The following is a 21,486-nucleotide window of genomic DNA, read 5'->3' as shown; positions in this document are numbered from 1 at the left end:
TAACTTAAATGCCAGATTCTCCAAAAAGGTTTTCAGAAAAAGGTCACATAACAATTCTTCATGGGACAAAAAAATGTTTATGTTTCTGGAAAATGTCTTGACATGAGAGACCCAACTTAAGAATAATTATACATAGCACCACGACAGAGCTGGGTTCATGGCAGCCTGGCACCAATTAAAATACTATTATGGACACAGAAATGTGTAGGGGCTAACTCTCACTCACAGACATATGTGATGTTTTATAGTGTAGAGATGTAGATGGTTCTTTCTTATGTATGAAGATGTCATCTGGAGGAGTTTTCTTCCTGCTGCCACATTCAATAATTTCTTAATTTTAGGAATATTACTTATTTTCACTGTGAACTCCTGGAGGTGCCGACAGGTTAGTAGGGACTTTCTATTCTAGAGCCAAAATGATTTGGAGCAGAATCAAGTCCACAAGGCTCAGCTGATTACCAATAAAAAAATCTTTTGCCCGTTATCCCTTAAAACCTTTTCAAACCCAGACATGTATCTAATTATAGCCTTCCAGGCCATTTTAACCAGTTGTTTTTGTTGGTCATCTGGTTTCAGGAAAGGATGAATGATAATCAGTTCCAGCAAATCCAGTGTCCCCTCCATGTGCATGTCAATGAAGGTTCTCTCCTTGAGGTCCTCACAGAAGAGATGGTGTTTCTCCACTATGTAGTGGAGAATGCTTCCTGTCTTCATTCCATCCGTTCCACCCATTGGCACGTGTTGGAATAGCAGGTAGTTGTCATCCTGCAACTCCTACAACTGCCATTCTGTTTCTAAGAATACTTCACCCAACTGGACTCCAGTGGAAACTAAAACCCATTTTGTGGATTCCGTCAGGTCTCTTCTGCTTTGATAATGGAGCTTAGGCTTCCCTGCCCCGATGGCCTTTCAAGTTTCCTAGAGTCCACGTGCAGCATCTAGAGCCACCCAATGTGTTCTGCAAGTAGTCTGCTGCCCAGTAGCTTATTTTTGACTGGAAGTCTTACCGAGAACTTAAATAACTGATTAACACATACTGTGTATGTTATATGCATTATATGCTGTATTAGTAAGCTGAGCAAAAGAAAACGATTTAAGAAAATCATAAGGAAGAGAAAATATTTTATAATACTGTCCTGTATTTTTTAAAAAATCCATTAAATGTGGATCCATATAGTTCAAACCCATGCTGTTCAAGGGTCAACTCTATAGCATTGATTTTAACATTCTACTCCTAGCTTTTCAATATATATATCTCAAATATGAGCCTAGTTCTATTGATTATCTTTGTCTCTTGGAAATGCATTGTTCATTATTTGCCTTTTCATAAATGTTGTAATCTTTTGTAGAAGAACCTAGACATTCTGTATAAGTAGATACTGAGGTAAACAACATTTGGGGGAGGCTAGAAATTAGCATGCCTTTCCTTCTGCTAGACCTTTATTGTGTGAATTTGAAGCCATCTAAAGAGAAGTGATTGTTATTGCTACCCTCAGGGCATCTTGGTCACCTAATTCCTCTGGAGATAATGTGTGTTCAGGGTAGGGGTGATTTTCTTTATGGTTTTACCATTTCTGATTCATTCTCAGCTATAGATTTTCTCCTAGCAGTGTGCCTGAGAGATAGTACATCTCTAGTCTTGCTCTATCCTGGTCCTCTTCCAGGAGAACTGTGGACCTGTTACTCATTAACTTTTAGTCTGGTGATAGAGTGTACTCACTGCTCTCCAGCTGTAGTTTTGGACAAGCAGGTATTCTGATCCTTCCCTTATGAGTTTTCACTAATGCCCTGAAAGCTGCGGTGTTCATTGCTCTTCTACCACAGTAAGTTTGGGAAACTTTTTTTTTTTTTTTGGAAAGGCAGATGGGGAAGGAGTGGAGTATTCAAATGGTTCTTGGGCTTCTGTTAACATTGCCATTCCTCTCCCCTAACTCTGCAACATAAGGGACTCTTCCTCAGAACTTTCACTAATCTTTTTGTGAATATCTTAGGAGGTGCATATAGAAAAACCTACAAGTGGCTGTGACCCCCCCTCCTTTCCACACAGCACTTGAGTTCTCCAAACTCACACTAACATGCTCTCAGCAGCTAGTTAGTTAGCATTTCAAGCTGCATTCGTCTCATCAGTACTTGGCTACATTATCCCACATGAAGAAGTGCTCATGTTCTATCTTTTCCTGCAGTCTTTAGTCTCTCAGATTTTGCATTAGTTGGTTGTGCCATGACCTCAGTTCTTTGGTTGAAGAAAAATTATGAACTTGTATTTTGCCTAAATGTTTTATTTTTGTTAGGGTGATAGCAGCACTCTTTCCCCCTCTCTTTAATCCAAGAAGAAACTGGAAAGCCAAAGCCAAAATTTTTAAGGTAATATTTGAAAGATGAGTAAGAGTTTACTAGTGAAAAGGGGGATGCCAGAAGAGATTTCCAGGTAAAAGAAACATGATGGTAGTGTTATGAAGGAGCATAATATTTATAGTGACCAAAAAAGGAGCAATGAGAGCAAGGTGGTTGAGCTTAGATAACAAATACAAAAATGGGATTGTGGGAGACTGGAGAAGTAGGGCTGGTCATGCCATACCTACACCATGTTTAATTCTTTATCCTATGAACAACAGGAATTCTATGATGTATTGTGTGCAATTTTCAGAATTTTGTTTTGAAATATTTATCCTGGATACACCCTGGAAAACTAATTAAAAATCATGTGGGTAGACTGATGGGGAGGTACCTCAGTTGTCCAGGTAGAAAAAGATGGACCTTGGAGTAGAGAAATGGGAGTGGGTATGGAAGAAAGACCTCTCCTGAAAATAAAAAGAGAAGGAAAGAAAGGTGACTTTTTGAAGAGTCTGATACATATTGAGAAGGGTGAAAATTTCAGAGTGGGTATTACACAGGTTCATGATAGGACTTTTAGGAAATCAGGCTGGAAATGATCTAGGTGAGACCATGAAAGACAATGTAGGTCACACCATGAAGACTGTATTGATTTCATCTTTATGTACTAATTAGATCACAGTAGGCTTTAAGCTGATCTGTGACATGATCATATTAGATTTGGGGAGATACAACTTAAGTCACTAAGTCATGATCTATGTAGATGGGATATTATTACATTCTGAACAGTAAATGGAACATTTTAAGCCTGTGTTCATATGAACTTATATTAAAATGGTAAAACTAGGCAATAATTATCTTTAAAAACAAATGAATAAGCTATTAAGACAAAGAAAATTTAGTTTTCTTACCACCATCCACTTAGCAAAGTAATCTGTCAGTAAAATATATTACTCATGAAACAGGAATCATAGTCAACATAAAAGATAATTTGAAGATGATGAAAATTAACCAGTCTATACATCAAAAATTGGAAATATCTAACAGTTTAACTTTTCATGGTTTAAATAAGGGATAAGTGAAAAATTTATTGTATTTTATATCATTGCAAATTTATAAATCCTGGTTTAAAAGGTAAGCATTTATTATATGTCACTTTCCTAGCTTTTTAAATGTTATTTTCTTAATAGATTCAGCCACCCAGCCACTTACATATTTAAGTTCCCAATGAGCACATATTGGGCACTGAAAATGTGCTTGGTACTGTGGATGCAGGGATTCCAAAAAAATTAGATGACATACATTGTGTTCTCAAAGACTGTCCAAAAAAGAAATAAACATGCAGTGCAATGGAGTTATAAACTGAAGAGTACAAAGTAAAGATGAAGTATCAGTGAGACTATGTGTAACAAGTTGGGGGCTTTATAATACAGTAAATGAGGAAAGACTTTTTGATATGAGTCATTATGCATTTAGTTCAAATCATTTCAGGAAAGCATATACAATAATTACTCTGTACCAGGCCCTATGCTCTGTGTTTGGGTTACAGATATTGATAAGACATAGCCACTGATTTCAAGAAACAAATAATCTAATAAGAAAGACTAACATGTAACAACCAATTATAGTATCAAATTCTTCTAACAGTATAAGTTAATCTAAAATGAGAGTTGGAATGAAGATTCACTGAGGAAACAATCAGGAATGAGAACTAAAGTGTCATTTGCAAATATTTTCTCCCATTCCATGGGTTTTCTCTTTGTTTTGTTGACTATTTATTTTGCTGTGCAGAAGCTTTTATCTTGATGAAGTCTCAAAAGTTCATCTTTGCTTTTGTTTCCCTTGTCTTTGGAGATGTGTTTTGGAAGAAGTTGCTGTGGCCAATGTCGAAAAGGTTACTGTCTATGTTCTCCTCTAGGATTTTGATGGATTCCTGTCTCACACTGAGGTTTTTCATCTTTTTAGAGTTTATCTTTGTATATAGTATAAGAAAATGGTCCAGTTTTATTCTTCTGTATATAGCTGTCCAATTTTACCAGCACTATTTATTGAAGAGACTGTCTTTTTTCCATTGAATATTTTTTCCTGCTTTGTTGAAGATTAGTTGACCATAGAGTTGAGGGTCCATATCTGGGATCTGGTCCATATCTGGGATTGTTTGTTCTAGCACTTTGAAAAAATGCCATTTGTATTTTGCAAATGACACTACAGATAAAGGGCTTGGATATATAAAGAACTCAAACTCAACACCCAAAAAAACAAATAATCAAGTCAAAAAACGGGCAGAAGACATGAACAGACAGACACTTCCCCAATGAAGACATACAAATGGCTAACAGACACATGAAAAAATGTTCATCTTTAGCCACCAGGGAAAATCAAATCAAAACCACATTGAGATACCACTTTACACCAGTTAGAATGGCAAAAATTGAACAGACAAGAAACAACAAATGTTGGGAGGATGTGGAGAAAGGGGAACCCTCTTACACTGTTGGTGCAAATGCCAAGTTGGTGCAGCCACTTTGGAAAACGGTGTGGAGTTTCCTCAAGAAGTTAAAAATAGAGCTACCCTATGACCCAGCAATTGTGCCACCAGGTATTTACCCCAAAGATACAGATGTAGTGAAAGAAGGGGCACATGTACCCCAATGTTCATAGTAGCAATGTCCACAATAGCCAAACTGTGGAAGGAGCCAAGATGCCCTTCAGCAAAAGAATGGATAAAGAAGATGTGGTCCATATATACAATGGAATAATACTCAGCCATCAGAAAGGATGAATACCCAACATTTGCATCACATGGAAGGAACTGGAGGAGATTATGGTAAGTGAAATAAGTTCAACAAAGAAAGGCAATTTTCATATGGTTTCACTTATTTGTGGAGCATAAGGAATAGCATGGATGACATTAGGAGAAGGAAGCGAAAAATGAAGGGGGGTAATCAGAAGGGGAGATGAACCATGAGAGACTATGGACTCCAGGAATCAAACTGAGCATTTTAGAGGGGAAGAGGATAGGGGGATGGGGTAGCCGGGTGATGGGTATTAAGGAGGGCACGTATTGCATGGAGCAATGGGTGTTATACACAAACAATGAATCATGGAACATTACACAAAAACTAATGACGTATGGTATGATAACTAACATAACATAAAACATTATATATATATATATAAAGAATGAGAACTGAAGAGTAAATAACCTCAGGGGGAGTGAAATATTAGATCAGTACTTCCTGGCAGAGGACAGAGCATGACAAAGGGCAAATAAATTAGCCTTTACTTTGTACTCTCAAGGAGACTCTCTGATGTGTAATTTACATGCACTGCATTCCAGTTGATTCTAAGGAATAGGCATTATCACTTCCCTTTATAGGTGAGAAATCTCTGACCCAAAGAGGTAGGTAGCTTTTCTCAGATATGTCAGGCTACTAGGCTGCCTGAGGCTATCTTGTTTAAATACCCATGCTCTCAAACACATGGTAATGAGTGAAATGATACGTGTATCAGAAGACTGTAAGTAGCTTAGTATGGATAAACCATAGCAAGAATATACATATTTCTCTTATCTTCATATCTTACCATTACCATTTGGGTTTTGTTTTTGTTTTGTTTTTTGGTTTTGGCTATTCCTTCTTTCAGGCGTGTCATTGGAACCCAATCTCCACCAGCCTGCCACATAGGGACTGACAGTAAACCTTACCTAATCTGCCTTACTTTAGGATATGAGTAGCTAGATGGAACACCAAGGAGGACTGCTTTATGGATCCCAAGTACCACAGGCATTGCTTCTGGTCCCATCTGAATGTTGCCTCCTCTGGCTCTACTGAAGTTTGCTCATCAGATTTGGAAATGCCTCTTGCTATAGACTCATATTTTGGGCCCCAGCAGTTACTCTTGCTATTTTTAGACCCTTCCTCTTACTAGCCTGCTACCCTGCTGCCCAGCCTTTTCCACAGCTCCCTGTGACACTGAACTCAACCAGCTGTTTTCCCAACTCAAGTGGAAGTAATTTCTTTCTCCAATTATGGCACCTCGGTAGGAACACAGAACATTTTCCATTTCTTTCTTAAGCCATGAATTAATGTTAATAAATCTGAGTTGTCATCTTGTTTGTTAGGCCCCATCTCATTCTGCTTTTATACAGATATTTACAAACAGCAATTTAGTCAGTAATTTTAACATCCCCAATTAGCAAAATAGAGTCAACTCAAAGAGTATTTTTAACTTAGGATTTTGTCCTTTTAGATTTTGAAGCCTAAAATTATCTTTTCCTCTTTTTAAAACCTGTCCCATCTGTCCTTCAGTGGACTTCAGTGTTTGCAGAACAAGAAATACCCTAGTCACTTAAAAATAAAAGAAAAAGAAATTCCGCCTTTCCTACCATCAAAATTGTTTTACCCTACTAATCAGAGAATCCTGTGTCAAAAAACCCCTAACTATTTAATAAACTTCTCTCAAATTTTGTCAAAAATCATCTGCTCTCTTCCTCTATTTGAATTGTACTCTTGGAATTCATTTCTGTTTTCCACATTGCATTCATTTTTCCTTAATGAGACCATTGTCTATTGTTTTGTCACTAGCAGTTTTATCATTAAGTACAATATTCTTGTGTGTGTGTGTGTGTGTGTGTGTGTGTAGGTTTTTCACAAGCTACTCACCACTATCAAAAATATCAAAAAGGGGGCGGCACCTGGGTGGCTCAGTGGGTTAAGCCTCTGCCTTCAGCTCAGGTCATGATCCCAGGGTCCTGGGATCGAGCCCCGCATCGGGCTCTCTGCTCAGCAGGAAGCCTGCTTTCCCTCCTCTCTCTCTCTCTCTGCCTGCCTCTCTCCCTACTTGTGATCTCTCTCTCTGTCGAATAAATAAATAAAATCTTTTAAAAAAAATATCAAAAAGCATAAAAAATATTCAGAACCTTCAAACTTGTCATACGTTATGATTTTAAATTTATTCAGAAAACATAAAAAACAACTTCTGGGGTGCTTGGGTGGCTCAGTGGGTTAAAGCCTCTGCCTTCGGCTCAGGTCATGATCCCAGGGTCCTAGGAATGAGCCCCGCATTGGGCTCTCTGCTCAGTGGGGAGCCGGCTTCCTCCTCTCTCTCTTTCTCTCTGCCTGCCTCTTTGCCTACTTGTTATCTCTGTCGAATTAAAAAAAAAAAAATCTTTAAAAAAAAACAACAACTTGATGTGACTTTGAAGTGACTTACACTACACATGGCCCTGCTACTTGAGAACAAACATATATTACAAAAGCCCAATCAAGTTCAGCATATATATGTTACAATTCTGTAAGCACTTAACTTTTATGTATTCTCCCCTTAAGTTTAGCTGTTCTTGGACATCATTTTAATATAAAACAAACACATAAGATCCATAAAATTATAGGGAAAGTGAGATTTGGTATAAATTTTCAAAGATCTGAATGAAGTATAATAAAGCTGTCTGGTAAATTCCAATTTTGCATTTGTTGTGATTGAATGATCGCCATATAGATAAAAGCCTACATTCAGTCACAACAGATTAAAGTTATCAGAAAACAACTTAGTTCCCTAAAGTTCTTTTTTCTCTACTCATTTTGAAGAATTTTTATATCCTATAATTTCCTGTTATGTAATAAATCTTAATCTTTTATATATAGCTTCTCAAATAACAAATATAGCCAATTTCAATCATAAATCTGAAAAATGTCTTTCTGTTAGAAAAAGTAGAAGGCATTCCATGAGGACATATTAACAGGTCAGAGGTCTCAGAAATTGGGGTCTCATGATAAAAATTCTAATAAAAAAACTGAGGGGTGCCTGGGTCACTCAGTCAGGGGAGCATTTGCCTTCAGCTCAAGTCATGATCTCAGGGTCCTGGGCTCCAGCAGGGTCAGGCTCCCTACTCAGCAGGGAGTCTGCTTCTTCCTCCCTTCAGTTTTACCAACACTAATACCATTCTGCTGTGGGCAATTATGACTCAATCTAGATATATTGCTTCATACAATCTGTCGCAAACTTAACAGCTTAAAATAACACACATTTATTATGTCCCAATTTCAGGGCTTCAAGAGTCTAGGCACAGCTTTACTAGGTTCTCTGCTCAGGGTCTCACATACAGCAATCAAAGGGGCAAGTAGACTTCATTCTCATCTGGAGAGCTGACGGGGGAAGAATCCACTTCCTAATTCATTCAACTGTCAGAATTTATTTCCTTGTGGCTGTGTGACTGAGGACCTATGCTTCTTACTGGCTGTCAGTGGACATCCACCCTCAGATTCTAGAGGCTGCTCCAGTTCCTTACTATGCGGCCCTCTTCACAAGCAGGTCACAGTGTGGTTGTTTGCTTCCTCAAGGCCAGCAGGAGAATTTCCTGTATACTAATCTGCGAAAAGGGAATTTCATAGAACATAATGTAATCCTGGGAAAGACACCTCACCACCTTTGTCATATAAAATAACCCAATCAAGGAGTGTAATATTCCATCACTTTTTTCCATATTCTACTTTCTACAAGCGAAACAGAAGTCCTGTTCCATTCAAGGGGATGAAATTATATGGGATTTAACACCAAGAGGTGGAACTCACAAAGCTACCTTAGAATTACCCCTACCACATGTTTCTAATGTTCCATCAGTTTTTCCTGGAGAGGTCAAAGCCACACCCTGTTTTAAGGATGAATTTTTAATATTTGCTTATAATTCTATTAGTAGAAAAATCATATTCCAACTTATATAAACCTTGAAATTTCTTAGTAAAATTTTACCCCATTTGATTGCAAACAATAAGACCAAAGGATAAAGTCCTTTATCTCTAAGGAAATGCATTTAGCAAAGTTATTTTAGAAGAGCTTTCACTTTCAAATTTTAACTAAGGACCAGTTTCCCCTTGTCTCATTTTTCATGGGGGCACAACAAAGACAAAACTTTTGCAATGGGATGCTCTTTTACATTGGAAATGCTTGTCATTTGTCTATTTCCCTTGGTTTGGAGGCCCTAGAGATCAAATTCTTTCCAGTAATTTCTTCTATCTTGGAAGGTAGAGCTAGCCACTAGAGACACCATTTTGTCTCCTTAATTTCTTTCTTATCCTCTTAGTCTCTCTGATCATACTTAATTTCTCAACTGAGGTTTGGAAGCAAGATTCATATCAGGAACCAGAGATTTTTTTTTTTAAGATTTTTTTTTTTAATTTATTTGACAGACAGATCACAAGTAGGCAGAGAGGCAGGCAGAGAGAGAAAGGAGGAGGAGGCAGACTCCCTGCTGAGCAGAGAGCCCGATGCGGGACTTGATCCCAGGACCCTGGGATCATGACCTGAGCCGAGGGCAGACGCTTTAACCACTAAGCCACCCAGGCGCCCCAGGAACCAGAGATTTTAATTTAAAGTTTGTACATTCTTTGCTAATGTATTTAACTAACATCATTTTCTAAGGCCCAGCTTTAGCAATTGGTTGTAGTAATCAAGAATGGAGTCTGCCCCCAACATCTGTAACCCCCATAAGATTCACAGTTATTTTGTCTGTTAATGACAGATCAAAATGAGCTCCCCATCTCTCAGTCGTAGCCCTTCTTCCTACCCTTGTAAGGTTCTCATGGGCCTGGCAAACATTTCACTTGAACTATGTTTGCTGTTTTCTTGCATTTCAAACTGCCTGAATGGTCTGGACAAAGACACCTCAGGGATGGATGGCTACTATGGGTGCTCCATGGTCCACTCTAATTATCCCAATATTTTCACCATAATCTTGGTGAAATATTATCTAAGAATTTTCACCTCAGGCATCCATCTTTAGAAAATCTTACAGAAGGGCTCCTTCATCCTGGTACCCCAATTTGTAGCTTTATCATCATATGTTGGACAGGCTACTTTTCCTTTATTGAATCATGTTTGTACTTTGGTCAAAAATTACTTGGACATATCTGTGTCTATTTCTGGTTCTCTGTTTTCTTCTGCTGGTTTATCTCTCTAGTCTTCTAACAATATCATAGATTACTTCAGCTATACAGTAAGTCTTACAACCAGGTAGATCAATTCTCCCACTTCCTTCCTGTTTCTCAAAATTGTTTTAGCTACTCCAGTTGCTTGATCTTCAGTATAAATTTTGGAATAATTTTGTGCATGCCTGAAAAATGTCTTTTTTGAATTATGACATGATTTGAATTAAACCTATATATAAATTTGGGGAGATTTGGCAACTTTGCTATGTTGATGCTTCAATCCATGAACACAGTAAATCCCTCAATTTTTTATGTTTTCTTTGTTATCTTCCAGTGTTGTGTAGTTTTCAGCTTACAAATCCTGTATATATTTTGAAGATTTACACACCTAAGTATTTCATTTTTTCAGAAGTGTTACGGGATGTTGTATTTTTAATCCAGTATCCATGTATTCGTTGCTAGTATATAGGAATACAGTTGATTTCTGTATGTTAACTTTGTATCTTTCAACTTTACTGAATTAACTTATTAGTTCTAGGATTTTTATTTTTATAGATTCTTTTGGAGTTTCTATGAGGACAACCATCTTCCTTTTTAATCTGTGTTTCCTTGTACCTGTGTTTGCTCCTCTCCTAATTGTATACCAGTCATATTGAATATTTTATTTATTTATTTCACAGAGAGAGAGACAGTGAGAGAGGGAATACAAGCAGGAGGAGTGGGAGAGAGAGAAACAGGCTTCCCACTGACCAGAGAGCCCAATGCAGGGATCGATCCCAGGACCCTGGGATCATGACCTGAGCCAAAGGCAGACACGTAACGACTAAGCCACCCAGGTGCCCACACCAGTCTTATTGAATTGAGATCCACCTCAGTCTAAATGAACTCATCTACCTGGTTATATCTACAAAGACCCTATTTTCAACTGAAGGCATATTCTGAGGTTCTAAGTGAACATGGATTTTATACAACAGGAATAGATATATCCCCTCATTAAAAAACAAAAACAAAAACAAAAACAAAAAAAACCTTGCTGTTTCCACCCAAAAGCATATGAAGGGAAGTTTAGCAAGGCAAAAAACTTTGCAATAATAACTGCTCCAGTCCAATCAAAACCTTTTGGCCCTACATCCACTGACACAATGAAAGCCTGAGTAAGGAACAAATAAGGTAAACTTCCAACTTTATGAGGTTGTTAACAGGCTTCCCCATTATCCCTACTGGAATAGTGTCAGAGAGGACAAACTATGGAACTGGAACTTTCAATCTCTACTGGCTGGTAATGAGGCCCTCCCTGCACCCCCACCTCACCTGTGTTGTCAAGGGATGCCCTTGGGAGCCTGAATTTCCACTCCCCACTGGCAGTAAAGAGTCTCCCATCTCTCCCCACTGCAAGGGGATGGGGTTTCAGAGGCCTAATGGAGAATGAAGACATTTCATCATTGCACAGCAATACACCAGTATTGCAGTATCAGTGGAGACTGAGGGGGAAGGGATCCTGACTTCCTACCCCTATCCCTGTAACAAGGTGTCCCCCCAGATGACCTGGTTTCTTCTTTTGATCTTTCAGAATCTCCTTATATTTGTTTTACCTAAAATGTATAGGGTTTTTCAGTTGTGCTTAGTGGGAGCAATAGGAAAAAAATAGCTCTACTCCATCTTCCCAGTAGCACACAAATCACTCCAAACTGTAAACTCCAGAGGAGATTTAGAATATTTTGCTGTTTTAAACTCCTTCTTTAATTTCTTCTTTTCCTCAAGAAATTTTTAGAGAAGACAGTAAAAAAAGTAAAATAAAATAAAAATATAGTAGACTACATGTTGAGCCCCTTATGGATGTTCAGCACAGGTGGTCTTGCAGATCATGATTCCAGCCCAGGTGCATAATATTCTGTTGGGGTCAGTTCCACGTTAAAACATGTTAAACCCCTAGGGCCTTCCTGGGCCTACTTAGCCATAGTGACTCCATGTTGCGTAGGTAGACATTTTGTTGTTTAATAAATGCCTCAACAGTTATTGATATCAGTTCCAGGTAACTGTTGCTAAAACACCCATCTAAAACAAGGTCATTTTGTTTATATCTGTTCCAGGTAACTATTACTAAAACACATACCTAAAACAAGGCCATTTTGTTGTTTAATAGATGCATCAGCAGTTACTAGTATCGGTTCCAGGTAACTGTTACTAAAACACACAGGTAGGAGACATCCAATCAGCCAAAGCCACATATGTAGATGTCTGTGGTTGTGCCCTATAAAAACTAGCCTGTAAGACCAAAGGGCATCGCTCTCTTCGGCGGCGGCCCTGGCCAGTCAGTCTGACTTCTAATGCTTGGCATAGAATGAAGCTTTACATAACTTTCACTTTGTCTCAGCCTCATTCCCCTGGCCGGTCAGTCTAACTTCTAATGCTTGGCGTAGAGACCACCAGAGGGCGCCTGGGCGGCTGTCTTCCACTCACCTCTTGATTCTCCCGTCCTGGGACGGAGCCCTGTTAAGTTCCCTGGTCAGTGGGAAGCCCACTTCTTCCCTTCTCTCGATCCCTCCCCACTGCTCGTGATTCTCTCTCTCTTTCTCTCTCCCACTCTTCCTCTTGTGAGTGCGCTCTCTCTCAAATAATTAAAATATTTTTAGAAAAAGAGACACCAGAGAGCTTCCGCATGTAAAGGTCCAGTGAGGCAGCAGCAAGACAGAAAGAGGGCCCTCACCGGAAACCAAACATGGTGGCATCCTGATCTTAGACTTCCTACTTCCAGAGCTGTGAAAAAATAAATTTCTGTTGTTTAAGTCGCACAGTCTATGCTATTTTGCTGACTAATTATTAGAGCTGACTAATGCAGAGACTTTTACTCTGATAAGTTCTTTCTAGGTTCTTGGATGCCTTCTTTCTGGTTGAAAGAGTATAAATCACCCCATAGTATAGCCCATTTTAGCTTCATGTCTTAGCTCTCATGACATTTGATTCCCTTTCCTTGATACTTGGGTAATCTTTCCAATTTCTCCTGAATTAATTAATATAACTGTGTTAGACCTTTGCTTCTTGTCTGGACAATGAATTTCCTCTCTCGTCAATATTTCCTAATCTCCATCTTCCTTCACCTCTTCTTGTTGAGAGTGTTGATAGTAGGTTTAGGACTCAAATGAGTAGGAGGGCCAGCCCACAGGAAGCGAATGACATAGAAACAAAATAACGTAGCCTGCTAGCAAATGAGAGAATGCGTGCCCCCGTCGAAAAGATGCAGTTAGCACTGATTCACATTCCATCAGATCCTCTTATTTTCAAGAGCATACAGAAATTCAAGTTTTTAAAGGTTAGCAACTAATTTTTTTAAAAAGTTACAAAGGATGGAGGTGGGCCAACGTTATTCAGGTCAAACAACAACATAGGTCTGAGGGCCAGGTTTGGTGCTTTAGCACCCAGTTGAGGACTTCTAATCGCTTAAATGATTTCTCCCAGGGGTGCTAGGGCTTAGTATGTAAATAGTTCTCCTGGTGGCTCCTGGTAATATCCCTTAGCTGGCTCTGGAGATCAGGCCAATTTAAGGCCTGCTTGCGGTGGAATCCTGGTGTATGTCCCTTTTTAGCTCTGTCTGGCAAACAGTTCCCTCTGACTCAAAGAATCGCCGCCCGGCTGACTGCTGGCAGTAGAGCAGGGCTCCTCCGAAGGACAGGACCTGGGATAACTACCCAAATGGCTCTGTCCTGGGGATGAGTCTGTCCATATAGAATAGTTTATGACACCGCCGCCACCCCTGCTGAGCGGGCGAGGGCATCTGTCACGCAGAGCCTGCAGACATCAATACTATTGTTATCTTAGGAACCAGGATTTTATTTTCTTCAATACTTTATTTACTTCATTGAACACTATTGAATTTTCTTCTGCCTGAGTTAGGCTCTGAGACTTAATCATCAGCAGGTGCTTTAAATCGTTCTCTTGATGATTGCTTGTTTCTATTTCTGGTATCGTTTTATCTCTGAAGTAGATTTTCAATTGAAGAGTTTCAATTTTGGTGGTCAGACCCATGTTACTCTTCACTGCAGAAGTTTCGGCAAGTCCCTGAGGCATGTCTTACTATTTTAGTGCATGTTACTAGTGTGTCAGTCAGGTTGGGCAGCCGCCTGCGGGAGGTGCTGTCTGGAAGAAAGTTGCAGAACCACATGGAAGAACTTGATGGTATGGGAAAGGGAGGAAGAAAAAGAGATCAGTTTAACCCCTCTCCAAAGGAAAAAGAATCATGCTCAGGTTTTTTGGTCTTTCAAGATTTTCTTTTTTGCCCAGATTCATGATACAATCATTCTAGTTCCTTTAGGTAACACACTTCCTCTCTTTCACTGTCATTGAGATGGACGATTTCTATACATTCTTTGGGTCTCATTTGCTCACAGATACTTTCCTGGGTTCCTAATCAAGGTTAGAACCCCTGCCATAGATGACCTCACTTCCCTACATTTGCCTATTGCAAAATTAATTACCCATTGTTATTATTATCAATATTACAATATTTAATTTTATTAATATATGGCATACTTTTAAGGTCTCAAAGGTGAGGAGGTTATGTTGGTCTCATTCACTGTATCCCCACAAGAAGAAATGAGTAGTATATGTCTCAGCTGAATCTATTTCACATTCATATAACTTTATTCATATTCAGTTTTTAATCTCACACAGCTTAGTAACATTCAGATTCTGTTTGCCAACCATTATTCTGTAGTTGCACAGGGCAAAACAGCCCTCTTTACTTTCCAGTGTGTACTTGTTGGTCGTTATTACTCTTTCCATCTATTTGTGTTTCTTCTTGTATCTGAAATAAAAGATAGAGAATTTAGTTTAATAATCAAAAGTTTAATGCTGGGTGATGCACTCTGAAAACAAAACCCCTTGCTTTGTCTATGGTGAATGTGTGATCCAGAAATTTTAAGTTTCTAGGAATTCAATCACATTTCTCTTGTTCAAGAACATAGAATTAATAGTTTATACTTATGAGCCTATCATCTACTCAATCAGACAAATTATTTATTTAATATCTCATTTTGGTTTACTAAGCCTATTCTAACAAAGTACCACAAACTGAGTGGTATAAATAATAGAAGCTTATTTTCTGAGAGCTGTGAGGGAAGGATCTGTTCCAGGCCTCCCACCTCCGCTTGGTTATCTTCTCCTGTGTCTCTTCACATCGTCTTTCCTCTCTATCTGTCTCTCTGTGTCCAAGTTTCTCCTTTTTATAAGGATAATGGTGATAATTAGATTAAGGCCCACCCTAATAATTTTATTTCAACTTGTTCACCTTATCTCCAAATAGGATTACATTCTAATGAACTTTGGTCAGGAGTCCAAGGTATGAAATTTTGGAGGACACTATTCAACCCATAACATACCTATTAATTTTTAGACTCTAAGAAATATGCATTTCATACTCTTCTGGGGTAAAACAAACCAATGCACATTAAGAAAAAATGTATGATACAAAGAACTATGTAACCAGGGCCAAAACTGTGTGGAAAGTATGTTTATGCTGTAGGAGTTAAAAAATAAATAAATAAAAATAGCAGTGTGTACTGAAGTAATCAGGAAACATCTGAAACTCTAATAAAAATAAAGGTTCAGTTAAAAAAAAATGCTGGACTTTAATAAAACAGAACTTAGATAAGTATAAGAGATGGAATATAGCATATAAGGCAGGAGATGAGAGTGATCTACTAACTCACCCACCTGAGTTAGTAGATCAAAAGTGAGCAAAAGTGCAGGACATATTCATGCCACAGTTAATAGATGAGCTGGGGCTGGTGGAGAAAGCATGTTGAAGAAAAATAGAAAAGAAAGTTAAGTGGGAAATGAAGGTTAGGCTAAATGGAGGCACCTAGTGTATTTGAAATCTTGGGATCAGAGTTTACAGTTGATCAGTTATGAAACAGGTAGTCACTGAACGTTTTTGAGTAGTAGAGTGACAGTGATTGTGGTAGAATGAAGAAATCTTCACAATCTTCTACTCTTTTCCACATTCCTGAACTTTCTTATGTAACTTTGCAGGGCCTCCCATTAGGAGATGAAGACTCTTTTCTCTTTACAATGAATATGCTGGTCTGTGATTTACTTTCACTAATAAGATGTGGCCCAATTATACCTTAACAGTTTTGACCATGGCCTCAAATTAATGGCTGTGTAGTCTTCCTCTCTGTCTCTTTCTGTCCCACTGTCTCTATCTCTTCCTTGTGATCACCTGTGAAGAAGCCTAGTGTAGTCTCCTAGAGGATACCATGTGAAGGGGGCCTTCCACAGACAAGGTCATTTTCGATCACTAGCCCTCAGAAGACCATTCAGTTGCCTGCAGAACATGCATGACCTCGCAAACAAGATGAGCCTAACCAGATCTAGCAGGCCAGAAAATTCTCCCATCTAACCCATAGACTCATGAGCAATAATCAATACGTAATAAGTAGATGTGGCCAATTAGAATAGAGTAAAAGTTAAGGGATTAATCTAAGAAGGAGCTCAGACTAGGATACTAGTAACTGAGTTGTATAGTTAAAGGAGTCATGAAAAACATTTTGAGGAGAAAACTGGCAAGGTTTGTGAATTTAAAAAAAAAACAAGAGGGAAGAATTAAGGAATTTTCTTTGACTTTCTGATGAATACTTAATAAACTTTGCCATTTCCTTTAAAAATAGTTCTAAAGTGATTTTCTGTGGCTCACATGAGAACTTTCCTCAGGCTATTTCTTTCCTCAGTTTATCAAAATAAACATAGTCATTTTGGGGTTCTAAAAATGGTAAACTCTATCAAATATATGGCTACTATTAGACATTTTACTAAAATAAAGTCTTTGGTGGGGGTGATGGGTTTAAAATATAAACACTGAAGATATCCTGCTTCTTCGGAGAGAAACTTGACTTTTTGTTATGGCAAAAGCTAAGAGGTTGCAGAAGAAAACTTCGGTCTTTCAGTGAGTAAGATTTCCACATGCTCCAGTCCCAGAGCATGCTCAAAGATAAAGCCAGATGAAACAGTGACTCAGTCAGTTAAGGACTGCCTTCAGCTCAGGTCATGATCCCAGGGCCCTGGGATTGAGCCCTACCTCATGTTGGTGGGGGGTCTACCTCTCCCTCTTCTCCCTCTGCACCTCCCTCCACCCCTACTTGTGCTCACTCTCAAATAAATAAATAAAAATCTTTTAAAAAATAAAAAAAAAAAGAGAAAAACATTACACTTGGGTAAAAATTAGTGAGTGAAGAGAACAGATAAAGAAGAAATGATGTCTTCTCTGCTTCCCTTTGGTCCTTTAATTCTTGAAATTCTTTAAAGATCTACATCCGTACATCGGCTTTACTTCTGTTTAACAGATGTGTTGCTTAATGGTGGCAACAACATGGAGACATGAGGAATCCTTGTGTTTCAGATGATGATGCATATGACAGATACAAATTTACATCACTGTGAAGGATTCTTGCTGAGAAGCCTCACATCCTTAGGAACAGATGCCAGGGTACATACTAACCTAGCACTGAGCTTGCCTCCACATGCTCTATTTGAATGAAGTCACTAGAATTAGCTCGAAGATCTTCTGTTTTTAACTTTGGGTGTTTATGATTCATCTTTCCTTTTTGTTACAAATGAGAATTTTATGTGAAAATAAATACTTGCCATGCCCTTTCCTGATGACAGGACCAGGATATCTGTGCAGCTTGTTCCTGATATATGACAATTAAAAAAAGAAAAACAGGAAGAGCAGAAGCTCCATTTACCTCCAATATGGGAAAAATCATCTATCAAAGTTGATAGTTTCTAGACTCTTGATTTTTTTTTTTTTTTTTTAGAAATGGGGACACCTGGGTGGCTCAGTTGGTGAAGTGTCTGCCTTCTGTTCAGTTCATAATCTCAGGGGCCTGGGGTCAACCCCAACAGAGGGTCCCCTGCTCAGCAGGGAGTCTGTTTCTCTCTCTCTCCTTGTGGGCTTGCTCTGTCTCTCTCCCTCTCTCAAATAGATAAATAAACCTTTATTTTAAAAAAAGAAACACATTAGAAACAACATCTCTGGTGTCATTAAATCTTCAAACAATGACCTTAACAAATTTATCATTCAATCTACAAATGTATTATTAACTTAAAAAAAATCCCTAACAGTATTCATTTAGATTTTTTCTCACTTTTCCACTGATATTGGATAGAGTATTGCAGTGAACATGCTTTTAGGTAAAATCTTGGTATATGTAACAGGATTATAAAATTTAGCTTATATGGTGATGTCAAATCAGAATGTCCTTAAACAGGTGAAAATAGAGTGAACCACTGTGGACAAAGCCCAACTATCTTGGTCTCCCTATGCTCAGGTCTTACAGAATGTGGCTCTTTAATGTGAACTTGTCCAAGGATGAGTGTAGAAAAATAGGGCAGCATCTTATAGGGTCTTGCTCAACAATATAAGGCGTTTGAACTTTATATACTATTGACCAGTATTTTTAAGAGTAAATAATTTATCAGTCTAATGGATATAACTGATATTTTCTGAAATGAAATAAAATACCATAAAATGGAATATTACAATCAGGGTGCATCAGTATAAGTTTGCAAAATGTTATTTCAGTTTTATGTGAGGTGCCTGTGGATAAGAGAGAGAGAGAGAGAGAGAAGTTGGAAATGTGTTTTTCATGTGTAGTAAAATAAAACAAAATAAAATAAAAAAGAAAGGCAATGTTATAGGCCATGGAAAGCAAAAGATGAAGGGGATCCACAGGTATGAATGATATTTAGGAAGCAGAATTGACAGAAATAGATGACTGACTAGACAGAACAGCAAACAATTCATTATGATTCTAAATGTCTTTGGCCCGGGTGACTGTGTGAACAGAGTTGTCATTAACTGAGATTAGGGGCACAGGAAAGAGAGCCAGTTTTGACACAAAGAATTGTCATTTCTGAAAAAAATACATCCAAATGCCAATACACACAATCCAATAGGATTTGATGAATATTCTAGTCTTTGTGATGTTAGAAGTTTCAACATGGTGCAGGCTATGAGTTCAGTTGTGCATCCTCTGTGTTGAAGAGTAAATGACAGATAAGAAAGTGGAAATTTAGTGTTTACAATTCACCTATAAGAATTTCCACCTTGAGGGGCACCTGAGTAGCTCAGTCGGTGAAGCATCTGCCTTCAGCTCAGGTCCTGGGTTCGGGGTCCCGGGATCAAGCCCCATGTCCGGCTCCCTGCTCAGCAGGGAGTCTCCTTGTTCTTCTCCCCCTGATCCTCCCCCCACTCATGCACTCTCTCTTTCTCAAATAAATAAATAAAATCTTTTTTAAAAAGTTCCACTTTGAAGGGCAGGCAACAGAGGACATATAGATATGATTTCTTCATTGGTCTATTTATATGTTTAAATATATATTGTGTGCCTCCAATGTCCTCATCTTTTTACAGCTAGATAACATTTTTCATATGAGTTTATATAATTATTTCCCTATATTTACTTATTCTTTATGTCCAATGTTTACTTAAGAAAATTCCAACATCAGAAGACACAACTATACAATAAGTTTTAGCAGTTGATTTCTTTGTAAATGTATGTTTTCTGTGGTTGATAAAGTACATGAAGTTTTATTTATGTAGGATACAGGTGCTTGCCCATTGTGTTGTAGGCACATATTGTTTAAGCAATAACAAGTTATTTTGATATGTATTCTGCAATAGTATATGAGATACGATAGGAGATACAGAGCCAATTGATAGAGTTGTGCCAGATGTCATTTGTTTCACAGGGACCAATTTTGGCTCTTCAGATTTTAGTAAATATAACTTCTCTTTTCTCTGATTTTATGATTTATGCTCTTAAAAGCTAGGCAAGTATAGCTTATTTTAAGATGTATCCAGTAAATGGCTCTAGAATATTTTTAAATAGTAAAATATAGTAATTTCTTCTTTTCAATTATTTTATACTGACCCTTCCTTTTAAATCATGCTGGTGTTATTATTGTAATTCAAATCTGTATTATTGCTCACTTAAATTTCAGCAACAGCCTTATGGCACTGGGTCCCTATCATCTGACCCAATTTACAGATCCATCCAGCATAAAATGCCCACTATGCAACTATGCAGTTCCAAGAAACTGCCAAAAGAGACATTCTAACTAAGACTTTCATTATGACTTTGCCTTACTCAACAACCACCATTCACTATTTATTACCTACTGCATAATATGCAGACTCTTTTGTATGATTATAACCCAACCCTAAATAAAGGACTCAGCATTACACCATGCCATTCGGGCTGTACCAGACTCCTTGTCCTCTTCATGTTCCACACTCCTGTACGCTTCTGGAATTCTCTCCTGGGTTTCCTCCATAAAGTGGTCTTCCTTCTCTCTCTCATCCACACACATCCAGACTCTACAGACATTTTGTGGACTTACCATCTTTCACATGAAGTGTACTTACAAACCAACATTTATTGTTCCTTCAGTTCTCCAAACATCTCTGCATAGTCAGAAACTCAATAATAAATTGTTCTTTTAGGTGTGATGGTTTTCTTTCTCTTATTAAACTGTAAATAGGACATAGTGCAAACACTTTATGACATAATTCTTTCATAATATTGACATATTTCTTTCATAGAGAACTGTCCTCATCATGGTGCTGGATTATATACTTGGTCATTGCTTAATTAATAATTATATGACTCAAGATTTCTGATATCAGTATTTCATGGTTCAAAACCACTTGACTTTATCTTTAGAAAATATCTACTTGCAAATTCTACCACTGTGCCCTTCTTGGCCAACTTCCTCTTATCCTGTCATGTTCCCCCTCCCTTCTCCCACTCTCTTCCTGGGTTGGGGGTTGAAGGGCCAGAGTGGGGGTGGCAGGGTCTGGAAGTTGGGGGGGCGGCCCTGCACAGGGAAAAAAAATCTGGTGAGACTTTCAATTCTTTCATCAAAAATCTAAAATAAAATATTAACTTACTTAGTCATATCTATTTTCTACTTTTAGTTAAATAGTTAATACCTTTAAAGTTTTTGTTGCTGTTGTTATTAAATTACATTTTACAATTTATTACAATTACATTTTACCTTATAGAATATTAGCTATGATAATTTTTACTCAGCAATTTCATTTTCCTGAAATAGATAAGATGCCAAAACTCGTGATATTAAAGAATTGGTTACAAAGACTTTTCCACCATGCTGGTCTGAGGGACCTGCAAATACATTTCCCTTAGAGGACTTGTTAATTTCATTTAAT

The 21,486-nt window shown here is 38.1% G+C and overlaps 1 pseudogene; it reads right to left on the bottom strand.

Annotated features, from left to right (window-relative positions):
- Nucleotides 1-211: 211 nt before the first annotated feature.
- On the bottom strand, nucleotides 212-14,324 carry LOC125097348 (glutathione S-transferase A4-like; annotated as a pseudogene).
- Nucleotides 14,325-21,486: the final 7,162 nt, after the last annotated feature.

This window comes from Lutra lutra, chromosome 4 (assembly GCF_902655055.1).
Source record: "Lutra lutra chromosome 4, mLutLut1.2, whole genome shotgun sequence".
In the NCBI taxonomy this organism is placed as follows: Eukaryota; Metazoa; Chordata; class Mammalia; order Carnivora; family Mustelidae; genus Lutra; species Lutra lutra.
Note: the sequence above shows the minus strand (reverse complement) of the source record. Positions and strands in the feature narration are given on the sequence as shown.